The 18,169-nt window shown below is 33.4% G+C and overlaps 1 long non-coding RNA gene across 1 annotated transcript; it reads left to right on the top strand.

The window, feature by feature from the left end:
• Nucleotides 1–8,011: 8,011 nt before the first annotated feature.
• On the top strand, nt 8,012–10,688 carry LOC124451474. Its single transcript, XR_006950483.1, has 2 exons — nt 8,012–8,148; nt 10,565–10,688. It is a non-coding gene; the product is annotated as an uncharacterized LOC124451474 (long non-coding RNA).
• Nucleotides 10,689–18,169: the final 7,481 nt, after the last annotated feature.

Raw genomic sequence — 18,169 nt, 5'->3', positions numbered from 1 at the left:
TTTTTTAGATTAGTAGTAATTTTCCAACAGCCATGTGAAGATTACTGGTGCTTTATAGAAGGAGGTGTATTATCTTGAATTCAAAACTACCAATTCTTAAAATTAGCATTAATAGTTGTACAATAACTTTCACTCACACTTAGCAGCATTATTTGTTGGTAACTGTCATCTTGTAAAGGAAGTTGAAAAATACCCACATTTTATCAAAACAGAACAATTGCAATTGTCATTTTAAAGACTGGTTGGGGTTCATTCATTTAGTACTTATAAAATATTATTTAGAGAGAAACTTTCTTATTGCGCAGTGTTTTGCTGTATTTTGTTTTTTAACATATTTTAACATAGTTTTATTACATTAGTATGTTAATGCAGGAAATAATCGTTGTATAATTTTTTTCTACAAAATTGTTACAATATATGTGTGTTCATCTATATATAGTGTCTTAAATAATAAACACTTCCAAGTGTTTTCTTAATTCTTTTTTTATCGATATTTGACTTTCGTCGCTTAATAAGCTCGAGAAACGTTTTTTCAATTTTGGCTTGGTGGCTGTTTTATTCGTTATGATAATAAAATGAGCGGGCAACACCTTTTCAGTTATTTTCCTTACAGGAAACCATGCATTTATTTCAAGTCATGTGACTACTAGTGAACCAATCGAAATTACTATACACAGCACCTATATAACATTACAACTAATTATATAAATAGACATAATTCAAAAGTTGATTTGTTATTTGAATGGTTTGCAGGATTCCAAGTCTAAATCAAACAACTTTCATGCACATCATTAGTCTCCTAGAATTTAGTGGGACATGGTGATTAGGAATTAAATTTTCAGAATAAGTTAAATTTTATAATACTGTTTTTTGATACATCCTGTATTTGTTCCTTTTTGGAAACACCCCGTATAATGTATATATGTACGTAAAGAATGGTTCACAAGGTGAGATCATTAGCTTCAATTACATCTTTTACTTGTAGAATCTTATCAATTTTCTTACATTAAAGTTGTAGCAAACAGATACTTTAATACTAATGATTTAATAGTTTACTATGTAATTATGATTAATAAGAATCTGACATGTTGACAGGAGCTATATTTAGGGATGAAAGTTGTGAGAAAACAACAAAAGAACGTAAGTAGAACTTAAAAGTGTTTGATGTTACTTAGGCCTAGTTCAAGCGTCGAACTTTACACGAACCAAACACATTTAAAACGAAAGATAATGAGGAAACGCATCTCAATTTTATTTGTCTTTAACGCGTTCGGTGCATGTAAAGTTCGACGTTTGAAACATGCCTTAGATTGAAATTAAATGATATCATTATAACACTTCAATCTTGAAGGTAATGTAACATTTATATTTTTTGATAAGCATTCTGAACACCATGTGATTTTTTTATTGTGTCTATAGTTAATTAAAATTGTATTGTTAGTCCTGATTTCAGGACTTTCGTATCGGTTTGAGGAAATGGCGCATATGCCATGTTGTTCGTCATGCTCATTTTACCCAAGGACAGTTTAGATTACTTCCGGTAAATGAAGTGAATACAAACTCTTAAACGGGTTTTCGACTATAGCACCATACCACAGAATAAGAATATACAGAAGAGTCACTCGCGTTGGAACAATTGATGTTTTGTCCTCGCGCATGGCGGCCGCCATTATTCCAGCCTGATGATTAGGGTTTTTGACTTCTTCCAAACCTTTAAAATGATCTCAAGTCATTTTATAAATCAAAATATACTTGAATAAATTATTAAGTATTGACGTCATGCAATTTTAATGGTTGTAAATAAATATAGTATAAAAAACATAGTCAACCTAGACGCGGCACTCGCTTTTCAAGATTTAATGATAATATTAAAGTTTTGTAGAACACCAAGCTGATATTTGTTATTTTTCATGTCAACAAAACGATCCTGATTACCTATGATGCCCTGTTTTGTCAAAAGGTCTATTACATGACTAGATTATACGATAGGTTTTTAGGTTAAAATACATTTTATTCAATTAAGTTGAAATACAATGGCGTTCCAAATAACTGATCCGTGTATTTGTGACGCATTGTTTAAAATAGGTTGAAAAGTGTTATTTGCTGTTTTTAGTTGTATATAATTACAATGCACATTAAAATGCAGATTAATTTGAACGTGCACTACATTGATTTCTTAAGCTTGGTTCCCACGAGTAAAATAAACACGAACGTCGGCAATTTTTTCCTATTGCTCTATAGGTTTATAAAGACAAAGACATTGGGATTTTCTTTAAATCTTCTTTTTGTTCTTCTTTTGACTTCTCCTAGCTTATGCTTGATTTTTTCCTTATGCTTGCGCTTATGTCGGTGCTTATGTCACATGCTTTAATGATTATCTTTCTTATATCTTTTGCCTACGCTTGTGCTTATCTTTATTTCACTCGTGTGAACCAGGCTTTAACAATGTACGATCAGGACGACAGAGGACGTTTCAAACATTTATCGTTTGTGCTGTCATGATTTAATACCCATTTAAACCAGATTATTAATACAATTGCTTCCTTCAAACTTGGTAATTGACAAGTTTATAAAAACCAAACTAGGCAAATTGTTCAGAAGAGGTATTAAAGTCGGCGCATACACCGGGGAATTCCTTCTCTGAAAGAATCACATCGCGCTGATTTTCTATAACAGCTTCAAAATCTTGAGACATTTCAGAATTGATCTCTTTTGTAAAAATAGGTAACTTAAACGTTTAAATTGGTTTATTTTGCCACGCTAAGTTGAAAAGTCATAAATAGAGCATGTCTACAAAGTTATTCGTGCAATCACAATGTTCTTATTACTAGTGGTAGTTATTAAATGAGTCTGAGGTTTGGTACCATTGTCTCATCTCAACTAGCCGAGAAAACTTGGTCCATGTAATCCGCCCCTTGATTTTCTTTTAAATAATATACATAGTTGACATCATTGATCTATTTTATTTAATAGATATTTATCAACAATGGAGTTACACAGATTTTCTTTTTGCTTTCCAAATTTTATTTTGATCCGCTCTAACTAGCTTATTCTTCAGCAAACGACGTAATTATGAGCAATTCAATGTAATTTAAAAAGATAAATTCATTCCAAAATTAAAGATACAGACAGACCATTTGATTTTCAATATTTGTGTTCCACACAGCTTTAAACATTGAGATTATATATGCCTTTCCTGTTTATATAATCATCTCTGGCATCAACATAACCACATTCTTTTGAAGATGCCCTCGCCCCTCTGGTAAACCACAAATTTCAAAATCTGTTTATACCTTGTCTTATGTTGTAAGGATGTCTTATGAATATTGTCCTCATGAGTGTTTAGTGTACGTGGTGGCAAGTGTGCAGGAATATGGTGTATTGTGTACAGAGTGTATTGTGTACAGGTTGTATTGTGTACAGGGTGTATTGTGCACAAGGTGTATTGGGCACAATGGATGTACAAGGTGTATTGTGTACAAGGTGTATTGTGCACAAGGTGTATTGTGCACAAGGTGTATTAGGTACAAGGTGTATTGTGTACCATGTGTATTGTGCACAAGGTGTATTGTGCACAATGTGTATTGTGCACAAGGTGTATTGTGTACCAGGTGTATTGCACAGGTGTATTGTGCACCAGGTGTATTATTGCAAGGTGTATTGTGTACAAGGTGTATTGTGTACCAGGTGTATTGTGCACAAGGTGTATTGTGTACAAGGTGTATTGTGTACCAGGTGTATTGTGTACCAGGTGTATTGTGTACCAGGTGTATTGTGCACAAGGTGTATTGTGTACAAGGTGTATTGTGCACAAGGTGTATTGTGCACAAGGTGTATTGTGCACAAGGTGTATTGTGTACCAGGTGTATTGTGCACAAGGTGTATTGTGTACAAGGTGTATTGTGTACCAGGTGTATTGTGCACAAGGTGTATTGTGTACAAGGTGTATTATTGTACCAGGTGTATTGTGTACAAGGTGTATTGTGTTCCAGGTGTATTGTGCACAAGGTGTATTGTGCACAATGTGTATTGTGCAAGGTGTATTGTGTACAAGGTGTCTTGTGTACAAGGTGTATTGTGCACAAGGTGTGTACAAAGTGTATTTTGTATTAAGTGTTAATTGTATGGGGTGTATTGTGGACAGGGTGTATTGTGCACAAGATGTATTGTGTACAGGGTGTATTGTGCTCAAGGTGTATTTTGTATAAAGTGTTAAGTGTACAGGGTGTCACCCCCAACCCCCCAATCATCAATCAATAACCACTACCCAACAAAATGTCCTCCACAAAAACAAGTTCTCAGTCATGTTTTTTTTCTTACATAATCATCTTATTAAATTTTTTTGCAACTCGATCCTACAGTTGTTGGGACACGTTTTTCAAATATAAAGCAACTATTACACGAAACCAAGCATCAACACAATGTAATGACAAAAATTCTATTCAATACAATTCTAAAACGATTCTATACTTATCATCAGATAAATCTTCTCGAGATGTCCCTCCCCCTTTCAATGCGTTGAAATCATTTTACATCTCACTGAATCCTGGTTAGCCAGGCTAGTATAAACAGCCTTTAAGTTACTAATTTTCCGTTGTTAACATTTCTTTAATTGACGTTATGACAAAAATTTTTTATTGTTATTGGCTCCTTAGGAGCATGTCACCTTTCACAAAGACTTGCGTTCAAATCAACTTCAATGCGTTTAAATAAAAAAAAGTCATTAGAATTTTCAGATTTTTTTACGTTTTAATGTCGCTATGGAAAGTAACGATGCATGATGTTGTAGGTTTAGATGCAAGAGGTTTAGATTTGAATCTTGCAGTTACATCTTGCTAAGTTAAGGTTAGGAGAGGGTTTAAGGGTGTTTTGGTTGATGCCACCAACATCTTAATGCAAAAACGATGAAATTTGTGTTATTTAATAGGCTGAATAACTTAATTAATTAAGAATTTGCGTAATATCACAGAAAAATGGTCAATTATCTTTTGCATTTTACGTATATTAATGAAGGCAGATGAAATTTTTTTGTTTGGCAACAATACGTTTTGTTTTTAAAAATTAGATTTGATAGATATCTGGTAATTTGTTCTATTCACTTCAAGTGTTGCCACAAGTAAATCACCTGGCGGCGTGGAAAGCAGATGTTGTTTACATGAGATGGAACAAGACTATACACATAGATGACAAGTATAAAGATTTGTGATTGTGCAAAGCAAAATCAAAGTGTTGCCTTCAAACCCTTTTGAAATGTTTCACCCACGTACTTGCTTCGGTATCATGTATAAAAATAAATCTCACGGCTGGAAACTAAATGTAAGTGACTACGCTGACGATAAATGATTATTTGCTTCTTGATTTATCTCTATATTGTTCTTCTGAAAATCTCAATGTTTTTTATTGATGCTATTGACCTTTGGCGATTTCTTCAATGTTACATTAGTCATTATTGAATAGATGCAGTGAGAAATACACTAAATTTGTCGTCTGTCTCCAATACGCTATGTGGTTGAGCGCTAGAGGTGCAGTTTTTTCAGATTGTGGCGAAGAATTGCAATGAACGAGATCCATAAGTGTCTTTTGTTCGAATTTCTTACAATATTTTTAGTAGTCGAGAAAATTCAGGGCAAACAGAACGCATTTAAACCCTCTCCTAACCTTAACCTAGCAAGATATGACCACAAGATGCAATAAATATTTGGACAAAATTAAAGTCTATTTTCTACATTAATTAACGTCTCTTGAATCCCAACCTAAAACATCATATCCCGTTACTTTGCATAACGACATATAAACGCAAAAAAATCTGAAAAGTCTGACGAATTATTTTTATTTAAAAGCACCGAAGCCTTCACTGAAGGATAACTTATTGTCTTTTTGAATGAGGGACATGCTCCTAAGGAGACAATCACAATAAAAAATTTCAGTCATGCCTTCAATTTAAGAAATGTTAACAACGGTTTAGTCACCTTAATGTTATAAAATAAAATAAATTCTCTCCTTTTTACTGACTAAGTAGTAAAGCATTAGTTACATGGAGTAACAACTAGTCTTATTTGTTGGCTTTGTAATATGAAAGCTATCACTGTAAAATGCTTCGACCACGATGTTAAGCCTTTGATCGTTTGAAAGTTCTTGTTGCATTATTCAATTTTCAAACTAAACTGACTAATGATATTGATGCAATTTAGGTAAATGTTTTACCATTTGAATAATCAAACAGAAAACATTTTGTAACTTGCTCATCTTCTATATATCTGATTCATATTTACTTATATTGTAGATCCCACATGGATGGAATTGTGAAAGTCCCTTTACCACCTGTGTCAATCACTTCAGTTACTCTTACTAGTTTGTCATTACTCATGTGTCATGGTGATTCATGGCCAAGAATGTTCATTTGTAGTTTGGATTCTTTGTTGATGTCAGTTGTTTGTTCATATAATGATGATGGGCCCCATTGTTATATGAGCCCACCTAAAGGTGGTCAGCTGATATTCACAGAAGATCGACTCTGCACTAAGCATTCTTTGAGTGATGATATAACTGGGGTATTGAAGTGATCCCTTTTTCTTTGCTTGAAGTTACCAATTGTAATCTATGGAAATAGCGATTCATGATCTCATTAAATACTTTATTGGTTAATGATGCTGGTAACTTCGTGTATGGATTGGTACAAACGTTTTGAATGGACATCGTATAACGGCATATGTACGTATGAACATTAACATTGGAGTGATTGGGCTAAAAACGACTGTATTCTACGAAGGTGGAATACAAGCGAGTGGAAAACACACAATCCATGTCTTGTGGTTTGTAAGTTGAGTAGATAAGTGTTAAAACTAACCTCCATAAGTAACTGCATGAGATCGTTAAAAAGGATCCTGATGGTCTATTTTTATAATTTGAACCATAATCATGAAAAACTCCCCAAATTAAAAAGAATATCAATAAAAGATGTCACTTGCTGTGAGAAAATATGAATGCGTCCATACCAAAAGATCTTAATGAATATTACAAAATTTGCTTATCAAGATTAAGTAAGGAATTAGATTCGTTTCATGTCAGTAACGAAAAGCTTCAGTCAATTTTAAATGCTCTGGCTGTTGCTAAAGAACCTCTTCCTTGGGAAATGATCGATGACGTTCTTTGTTTCAATTCGAGTCGCGAATCACTTGGGGTTAGAAAAATTATCTCTTGTCTGTTTGTTAGCAATGAAGAAGAATGTGTTTCGTTTTTTCACAAATCCTTAAAAGATTGGTTGATGGATGATCGAAAACATGATTACTCAGTAAAAACTTTTTGTGGTCATCGACTTGTTTTACAATTTTGTTTAAAAACTTTGGATAATCTTAAAGCTGAAGGTGTAAGCTATGACGTAATTAAGCATGTGACAGTGAGGTATTCAGTCAAGTATTGGTTGCATCACGCGCTGAAAATTTCCGATAGCAATGATTTGGTTAAAAATGTTTGTAAGTATCTCATAGACTTAAAATTTTATTTGCCTCTGTTTGGATTGATGCAGATCTTACTTTGGAAAATTTTTCTTAATTAATGAGCATATATTTTCATCTTCCTAAGAAAACTCGACCATTATTTAATGACATTTACGTTGTTCTTACATGGCAGTGTAGTTGTGATGACAAAAAGGAATTTTTACAAAATGTTCTCGATAATGTTAATGGTCTTGCGTCGCAGGCTTCCAATTTGCTTAAAAAACGTTTCAAGGATCTCCCATATATCGAGAACTTCGAGACAGGTTTTGTCAAAGCTCGGCTTTTCGACTAGAAAAACTAGAATCGCTCGATGTTTCTCGCAAACATGATTACGTCGTTTGTGGGTATCGCACAAACGTTGTACAACTTTTTTCGTTGAGGACAAACAAGTGCTTATGGATAAAAAACATGAGAAGTCAGTTAAAGGAAGCAGAAAACATCAAGTGTTGTGTTGTCTTTCATCCATTTAAAAATTTAATTTTTGCTTCTCAACTAGACAATGTAATGATTATTAAAGGGAAAATATGCCCCAGTCCGTTCCATTGTGATGATTCTACTTCTAAGTTCTTTACCAACAAATGTTTTTCTAAGGATAAGGACACAATGGTCACTAGTTACAAAGATATTTTGACCGTATGGGACGTTGAGAAAGGTGAGAAGAAGCAAGCTTTCACATTGCACAATAACGTAACTTCGCTCTGTTTTAGCAAATCCGAAAGTATTCTGGGTCTTACTGAGGAGGAGGAGGAGGGGAAGAGAAGAGGGTGGTGTTTCGTATATACGATTTATCGAAAGGTTATGAGACATTCGTTATGAGACATTCGCTCCTGTTAACTCACATAACATGCCTGCTGGTCTTTATATTATGTCCAGTATAGGTGATAACTCTTGGTGCTGTAAGTCTGGTAAAAAATTATTCATTGTAAATCCCAATGGTGAAAAACTTACTAATTTTTCTGGTAAGAGCGTGTATGATTATTTGTATCCTCTTGATCCTTTTGATAACATCATTCCAAATTATTTTTCCCCAAATACGAAAACATTTTTTGTTTGTTAAATGACGACAATGTTCTCGTGTTTGGCAAAAATTCTACCGTTATGTATTTTAGTAACGCGCACACTTAACAACTGATGTTAAATATGGCAGTGAAATTTGCACGAATGGCAATTTTCTATATCAGTTTAATGACTTTGAAGAAAGAAGTCAAGGAAAATCAAATTTGATCATTAAAAATCTGAATACGGGTGACACTTTTGTAAGGAAATGCCTTCTTAAGGACATGTTAGCCGTAAAAAATGCAGTAATTTTGCATAGACAATATGATATTCCAGAGCTTTGGAGTAATGACTTGACAAATTTGCTGTACAGTTTTGATGAACTGAAAAAAACCATGAAAATTTTGAGTGTGAGTGATGTATTAATTGCTTGTCAGACAGCTGACTCTGTTGTGTTTTTTAATATCGAAAACAAGCGAGAAGAATTTGCACTAAATTTTGAAACTCATGTGTCGGTATTAGCATGTAGCGTTAAGTTTCACGTGTTTGCACATGTCTATGTTGAGAATAAAAAAACTTACTCTTTGTGGTGTGGAGAAAATCTTGTAGATGGTTGGAAAAACATTTTTCAGAATCAAATAAGAAGTGTTGATTACGCTGAATTTTCCCCATTGGCAGATAAGTTGATGGTGTTACGGTACTACCATTTTCTACACGTATATGACGTCAAAGACAAACAAATTATTTATATCGTTACAGGGGATAAAGTTGACGGTAACATTGCGTTTCTAGATAGTAGATACATAATACATGAAGGTACCGATACCTTATGGTTGATTGATACTAGAAATGAGAGAGAGTGTTGCCGTCACGATTTTTCATTTGTCAGCGTGTATACACATTTCTGCCGCAAAAGCAAACATGTTTATTTCTTCTTTCGTGATAATAAAGTCTTGGCTGATGGATTAAAAATCAACTTACCTCGAAAATAATATGGATCATTCAACGCAATATTTTTCAGTTTATTCCATCGATGATGAAATATTGTTCTTATTCCATGAACTATCATGGCCAAGAAAACCCATGCATGCATGGATGTAATTTTTTTCAAACATCATTTTTTCAGTTACTGCAATTTCATTTCATTTTTTCTGGTGATCACGATTTCATGCCATTTTTTTCATTAGGAACGATTTTATGCTATTTTTTTACAATAACTGCGATTTCATCTCATTAGCTACATGTCACAACCAAAATTTTATAGCTATATATGCTTTTTTGATTGTTTTCATTTTTGATTAAAATTAACATATGCTGTATTATGTAAAAGGAATTCTTATTCTATAGCAACACAATGACAGTCAATTGTTACTGTTGCACATTTTTATTACATAACTGTGATCAAATTATAAGATAATGTGAGGAGGACATGAAGATGTTAGCCAATGGAAACGTTTATTCACGTTGTTGTCATTTTTTTTGTTTGAAAATTGGCAAACAACGAAACACTAATTGATTCAAATAATGAGACACAATGTGTTTTGTTTCATTCTGTCTCAATCATTAAGTGATATAACTGTTCTCTTTAGTCTCAGTCAATAATTGTTACCAAACGAAAAAACCATAAAAAGACTTATTCCATATAAGGTTCAAAACAATAAGCTTCGACATATTCTTCAACAAACTCTCAGCCCGAATTGGTCTTAATGTTTGTACAAGAATATGTCGACGAATATGTTGCATAAATGATTAAAATAGTGATATTTGTTCGATTACTGTTATAAGGTTTTGGGCTAAGTTTGGCAAAGGTCAGCACGAACGTATTCAATTCTTGCACAATTGAGAGGGTCAATTATATATAAATTTAACAATAAGCATGGGCAGCGCAGTGTATTGTGTCTTGGAAAGATCTTGACTGGATTTATTTTGAAGAACGTAGAGCATTTTTTGAAAGCCAAGGTCATGCATATGCGGTTAGGAAAGTTTGTATTGTTAAAATTATAGTTAGAGAGGCTCTTATCCATGACATTACTGTCTAAATAAATTTAAATTCACTCTTGTTCATTCTGTAGATTACACTGCCTTTTACTACAAAACGTTGACTAGTATGAATGCTCAAGTAAATTTTAACGAGAAATATTAAAGCAATTATATAGTAAACCAAACCACCTGCACCACTAAATGTGAAGAAACATGTGAAAAGTAAACTGTACAATAGAAATCGACTTCATAATGGACATTCAATTTTTTGATAAACAAGTGCCCATTGATTCTAAACGCAACAAACTATGTGTTGTTTTACAAACGAGAAAAGTTAACAAAAGCTATAAAGAGTTTTGCAAATATAAAGAAAGAACAAACGCTACAGTGCTGCATGTGAAAGGATGTTCGAGGATACATATATGACTTTACAGAGAAATTTTAAATCAAGAATTTTGCTTTGTGAACACCTGTGTAGTGACGTACATAACGTGCGTACATCACTCATCTAGATTCGTGTATTAGCAATAGAAATAGCCAATCCTACACTTACTCAAACGCGCTACTTAAACTTACGCACTTAACTTTATAATTACGTAAAAATACTCAAGTTTCAAGTACATTATCCGCTGTGTAATAACTGCACCTTCTTTAACCAAATGTATAAAAAGCCTGTAAATAAATTCTAACATATAGAACTCTCACGACTGTTGTAAATAACTTCTTCGCTAGTGAATAAAATAATCACAAAATTTAATAGCGTTCTAGTACATTGAACTCACGTTCAGAGCTCATACGAAAGACTTATATATAACGCTAAACCTGTGCTTTGTGAATCAATCGTATCACTTATTGGCTGCGAGAAAAGAAAACTTAGTATTGTTGGACAAGCGAAGCCCATGAACTTAATTAAAGTGTATTTGTATTAAAAAGAGTTAAACAATTAAAAGAACATTATTCACTCAAAGATCAGTGAGCATACTGGAAATGGATGTCTAACGAGATTTGATATGTATTAATTTATAGCATATTGAAAATTTTCACTGTCTAAATTCAAACTAAAGGAATGACTAATTTATCTACTAAAGCACTTGGTGGCATAATTTTCTATTTTTCTCAAACCACGAAGTTTCATCTGCGAGCAGAATTGGAAGACAAAGGCTCTGTGATTTTACTGTGATATTGGTTATTGACTTTGTTGACAACACTTTTAAAACCTGAAAATGAAAAAATGAATTGTTCTCATCCACACAAACGTTCTCAAGGAAATTTCAAATGTTGTTGAAAATGTAAACAATTAAAGTGACTGAACATTTGTGAGAGAGAATAGAAGAATGTCCATTATTACAATGGTTTTGTAGCCAATGGGCTATCGTTCAGCATTTTTTTCGATGCCTCAACCTGGAGTGACAGTTTCATGTCTACTTTGTTTCATATAAATAATATGTCTAGACTACAGCAACATCAATATGTGAAATAACGTCAATCTCCAACGATGAGAAGTATACGATACTTTGAACGTTTTTCTCAGGAAGTTAAGTTTTTATGGCTTTTCAATATTTTCTATGGATTTTTATATGTGTCGTCAATAAATGTAGTGTAGCCAGTTGACTCATTAAGTTTTACTGTGCAAATTTCAAAATTGAAAATTAATGTTACCGTATTCTAAAGAAATGAATGATGATGATGCTCAAAAATTTGCATAGCAGGACTATCAAGAGTGGGCTAGTTACATTATTAGTCAATGATTTATTGTTGTATGGAACTATGTATATGTGATATTACTGTCCATTTGAAGGAAATGAATTGTTCATTTTGTAGGACAAAAACAGGCAGTTGATATGTGTGTCAAAAATTTTTCAAAAACATATTATGAAATAATTTTAGTTGATTTTATTAACAAGTATTTGCATGACTTTTATTAATTTTGCACTGTAATATAGAATGTAGTCGTAAAGAAATTGTTTTGTTGAAAAATTATTGCGTGTTGTGTTGTGTGTGTGTTTGAATTATGTGACTCCAGTGATCTCGGACCTAAAATGTTGCTATAAATTATTTCATATTTATCACTAGCGGCAGTTAAACCAAAACACGTGCTATAAAGAAGAAAATGATCTTATTTTTATTGACATCAAATTTTTGGCATTTTTATAGATAGGACTGAGCCTTTTTTTACGAAATATAAATCTTTGTCAAATGTTTCCAACAAAAACAGTATAAAGATTTTGTTTTTATAAACAAGATAGAAAACAATAAAATTTGAGTGCACGCTCCTGTTAACTAAGGACAATATAAATGTGCTCAATCCTTCCCCCATAACTTTTTTAAAGATGTAAAATTGTACAGCTGCAGATAATAGGTAGCTATGTGTTGTTTGTTCATTGTGTAAAACTTCTGCTGTAGTCCTTTTTATAATCAAGTAGTCTGTGCTTGTGGTTACTAGTTCGAGCAGGTTTGGTTTTGCTGGTGTAATGGTTTGCGCTGGTAAAGATATTTTCACGGTTTTTGCAGTCTGTAGTAGTGAAGGTCTCTGCCATCCTTGTTTTTTTGTCAATTCTGGAAAGTGATTTTGGGGGCCATGGATTGCTGCTCATTAGTGAGATTTGGTTGAGATAGTTTTATCTGGTGTATATTTGGTTATCATGAACACTTCATTAGCATTAAAGCATGTGGGTTATTGTTCTTCAACTGATGTTAAATAGTGAAAACATTTCTGCTCCTCTAGTGATTCTTCAAATCTGTAAACTTTGGTGTGATGTGGATCGCGTTGCAGAACTTTGATGATGATGATGATCCCAATTTTAATCCCTTCTGTGGGAGGTGGCCCAGTTTTGTTTTTATATTTAATGTCCTATGCTTTTCTTGTGTTTTTGGAGCATTATGGAAGGTGAGCTTCTCGAGTATGCTTGTGGCAGTTTTTTAAAGCCTCCTCTAAAGTCTGAGTGTATAATAACTTATGTTTTTTTATAGTGTTGCTCATAATTTTTTTAGGCAAACCATAAAACTCAACAGGTCTTAATCCCCTCATTTAATTTTCAACTGTCGCATTAATTTTTTTCTTGGGTGTTATATTAGTTGTAACCAACTAGGTTATCATTAAGGTACTTCACAGTAAACCAATATTGTTCTTTCTGTGTTTTTGCTTATCATCTATGTCATCTACACTACAGTCGAACAAGTTGATTGTATTTTTTCCTTTTTTTTTGTTACTTTGCTGTGGGCTCTAACATATATATACATAAATACGTATACATTTGCAAAATTATTCCATGTCGGTTTTAAGATAGAAAAGTTTTAGGACATTTACAAGTGGAAAATCAATTGATCTCTACGTTTTCCAGCACGTTGTCTAATTATACCCAACCGAAACTAAGTAGGACAGCTGGTGGAATTTCTGAAAGTTGGTATGTAACATTTCCTATACTACTACTATACCTTAAATAGTTCACGCAGGCATATTTATAACAGATAGCAAATGCCTACGTCAAAATCAAACTTTAGTATGAAGGAGCGTAATGCAGAATGCAAGTTTAAAATACTTCGAGATGATCTCATCTGAATGTTTTTATGCAGTGCGGTAATTGAAATTTAATGAAGATATGATCTTCGCACTTTGCTGGACAATTTAAGCAATCGTCTCAGGACCTGAAAAAATCAGGTGACTCAACGGGATTCGATCCCATGACCTCTGCGGTGCCGGTGCAGTGCTCTGACCAACTGAACTATGAAGTCACACAGTGGTGAGCAGGTCAATATTGTTGGGCTCATGTTTTCTCGTGAAAGCAATGTCGTATGAATGTTTTTATGCAGTGCGGTAATTGAAATTAAATGAAGATATGATCTTCGCACTTTGCTGGACAATTTAAGCAATCGTCTCAGGACCTGAAAAAATCAGGTGACTCAACGGGATTCGAACCCATGACCTCTGCGGTGCCGGTGCAGTGCTCTGACCAACTGAGCTATGAAGTCACACAGTGGTGAGCAGGTCAATATTGTTGGGCTCATGTTTTCTCGTGAAAGGAATGTCGTATGAATGTTTTTATGCAGTGCGGTAATTGAAATTAAATGAAGCTATGATCTTCGCACTTTGCTGGAGAATTTAAGCAATTGCCTCATGAACCTGAAAAATTCAGGTGACTCAACGGGATCCCGATTATCTTTTATATTCCTAATTTATAGTTCATTAACCAATATCCCTAAATATATCAGCAATCCTGTTATAGGATCAAGAACTAACATTGGGGCAATTGGAAGTCATCTTTATACTACTAATTATGAATTAGTAATTATTGCTAGTTTGGTGCTACTAGTCGCTATGATAGGGCTATATTATTAGGTAAACAGCCAAATTCACCTTTTTATATAATTTCCAAGAGGAATCATCTCGTAGTAGGCAAGATCTTTTCCTACAAATCAGCAGATACACCTTCAGGTGCTGTCTGGTCTAGTGCTAATGCAGGTCTCCGCTTAGGAATATGGAGAGGAACATGCAATTCAAAAGAATACTAATACTATTTATCATTAATGGGACATTATCAATTGTAGTTTTAGGGGCATCTTATCTATTAGGATATAGACAACCCGACATGGAAAAAGTGTCAGTTTATGAATGTGGATTTGACCCTTTTGATAATCCGGGAAATCCCTTCTCCGTTAGATTTTTCTTAATTGGTATCTTGTTCTTAATATTTGATCTAGAGATATCTTTTTTGTTTCCTTGGGCTGTTACATATATGGGCTTACCTTTATTTGGATATTGGGTTTTATGTTATTTTTATTTATCTTAACTTTAGGGTTAATTTATGAATGGATAGAAGGAGGCTTAGAGTAGGAAAACTAGCTTCTAATTAGTATTGGCGCATGAATTATTTAGTGTTATCAATTATCATCTTATTAATCGGAATATTAGGTATTATTCTTAATAGAAGTAATTTAATTATTATGTTTAATGTGCGTAGAGCTAGTTTTACTGGCTTCCACTATTTTACTTCCATTTGAATCTCGTGTGCTCTATGCGCTTTTGGTCAAATTTTGCGATAGTAATTTTAACTGTTGCAGCTGCAGAATCTGCCTTTGGTTTAGCTATTATGGTTAACTATTATCGTTTACGTGGTAAAATTGCTGTTCGAGCCTTAAATTTATTGAGAGGTTAAGCCTAAATTAAAATTAATCAGATACCTATGCAATATTTTAACTTAGCAGAGGAGAATTGTTCTAAGTATGGATTATCAGTCATCCAGCTTATTCAAATTGGTAAGTTCTATGAACTTTGGCATGACCCTGACACCCCTAGTAGGCAACAAGCATACTCTCAAGCCGAGTTATTATTATTGATTATTGTTCTACTGCAATGGGTAAAAAACTACTAAAATTCAGACTTCTTAATCCTATTACAAATTATTCTGAATTAAATTTTCGTTATGAAGATTTTGCTACATTTAAACAATTAATTAGCGAGAAAATCTTTGACAATTCCGAGTTAAAACACATTAAAGATTTATCTTCTCTACACCGTCAATGCGCAATATCTGCTTCAAGTGATATTATCTTACCACCTAAAAAAGCTTAGTCAAATTTATCATTCTTATTTATTTGCTAATCAATTAATAAACAAATTAATAAATAATATTCAATTACCCCCCTCAATTAAGCCTCAATTAGAATCGTTAATCAAAGCAATAGGTCTAATTTTCTAGGTTGATAATCTTCTAGGCGATTTTAAAGATGTATTACAACCATCTGATAATCTAACCAAGCTTCTTTCACAACAACAAACTTTAAGGGCCCAACTCACAAAGTGGGCCGAGCAGACTTCAAACATTGTGTTTCAAGATACAATTTCTATTAAAGTTGATTATTTTAATAAAGAGGATTATGCTTTCTCTATTTTATCTAAAAATTTAACTAAGTTAAAGCATTACATGACTAGTGCCTCTATATCTGTTATATCAATTATTGTGTTGGGCAAAAGAAAAAACTACCTTATAGTTACTAGCCCCACCATTCACAAAGTGTCAATCGAATTAAATTTATTAGAAGAGCAGATTAATGTTTATGCAAAACAGACTTATAAACGAGAACTTAAAAGATTATATTTTATTTATTTTGAGTTATTTTCGCCTTTAGAAAATATGATTTCTAGAATAGATATTGCACTAAGCGGAGCTATCGCGGCTATTAAATTTAATTATACTAAACATTTTTTGACACCAACAAAATCCCAACAATCCAAGGGTCTGATTGAAACAATTAATTTACGACATCCATTAGTAGAACAGTTAAACACTCAAGAAGAATGTGTGGCTCATAATATAAGTCTAGAAGATAAAGGAATGTTAATATTCTCAGTAAATGGTGCAGGTAAATCCACTTTACTTAAAGCAATTGGAGTCAACGTAAAATTAGCTCAAGCAGGAATATATGTAGCTGCAGATTCATTTAGGTTAAGACCTTATCATTATTTAATTACTCGTATTTTAGGAGAGATGATCTTCATAAAGGCCAAGGTACTTTTGAGGTCGAAATGAGAGATCTTTCAACTATATTAAAGCTAGCTAATTATAACAGTTTAATTTTAGGTGATGAATTTTGTCATGGAACACAAGTTAGTTCAGGAACAGCGATATTAGCTGCAACAATTGAAAGATTAACAACTGCACAAACTAGTTTTGCTCTTTCTACTCATTTACAACAAGTTTATTCCTTAATTGATTCACCAGCTCGGTTCTATCATTTATCTGTTATTCAACACGAAGATTTGGGCCTAATTTATGAACGTAAATTAAAACTTGGCCCAGGACCTTCCCAATATGGCATTGAAGTTATGGGCCACATAATTAATGACAAAAAAATTTATAACAGTGCTTTAAAATATCGTAAACTTATTAACTGGAAACCACCATCTCGAAGTGAAGCAAGCTCTTTAGCAGTATTCTGCCTTCAAAATTTAATATTCAAGTTTTATTGATTCATGTAAAATTATGCGGAGCTCCAGCGGAGGCTATCCACCACATTCAACCTAAGAACTTAGGTAGTAGAAGATTAAATCGAAGGTCAAAGTTAGTGCCAGTTTGCTCAAGCTGTCATTTAGATATACATAGGAATAAAAGTTCTATTTTAGGTTAGAAGAAAACCCCCTGGACAAAAGAAATTATATTGGGTTTATCTTAATGAGTCTTAGACAGTGGAACTGAGTAAAGTCTAGGGTCTATCGGTAAGGACGTAAACACGAAATAGCAAGGGAGAGACTTTGAACTTGTTTATCCTAACTGAAAAGGGTAAATTTAATAGTTAATTGAAACATCTTATTAGACTATGAGGAATACATCAACTGAGATTCCGTGCGTAGCAGCGAGCAATAGCGGAGGAATTGTCTCAAACAGATAATTAAGATGATTGGACACCTATAGAGAAAGTACCGTGAGGGAAAGACTCAGAATTGGTTCTAAAAGTTACCTTTTAATGGGCCTGCAAGACAAAATTTTGCAAGCTTAAGTATTAATGAAGGCATAGTGAAAGCAAGAGAAAAAACTCGTAAGTCAAATTTCCGAAACCAAGTGATCTAACCATGGTCAGGTAGCTATTTGCTGACTGAACCAGTGATTGTGGCAAAAATCTTGGATGAGCTGTGGTTAGCGGTGAAATACTAGTCGATTTTGGATATAGCTGGTTCTCTACGAAACTTATCTTAGTAAGGC

Source organism: Xenia sp. Carnegie-2017, unplaced genomic scaffold (assembly GCF_021976095.1).
Source record: "Xenia sp. Carnegie-2017 unplaced genomic scaffold, XeniaSp_v1 HiC_scaffold_24, whole genome shotgun sequence".
NCBI lineage: Eukaryota > Metazoa > Cnidaria > Anthozoa > Malacalcyonacea > Xeniidae > Xenia > Xenia sp. Carnegie-2017.
This window is presented reverse-complemented; position numbering and strand designations above follow the sequence as displayed.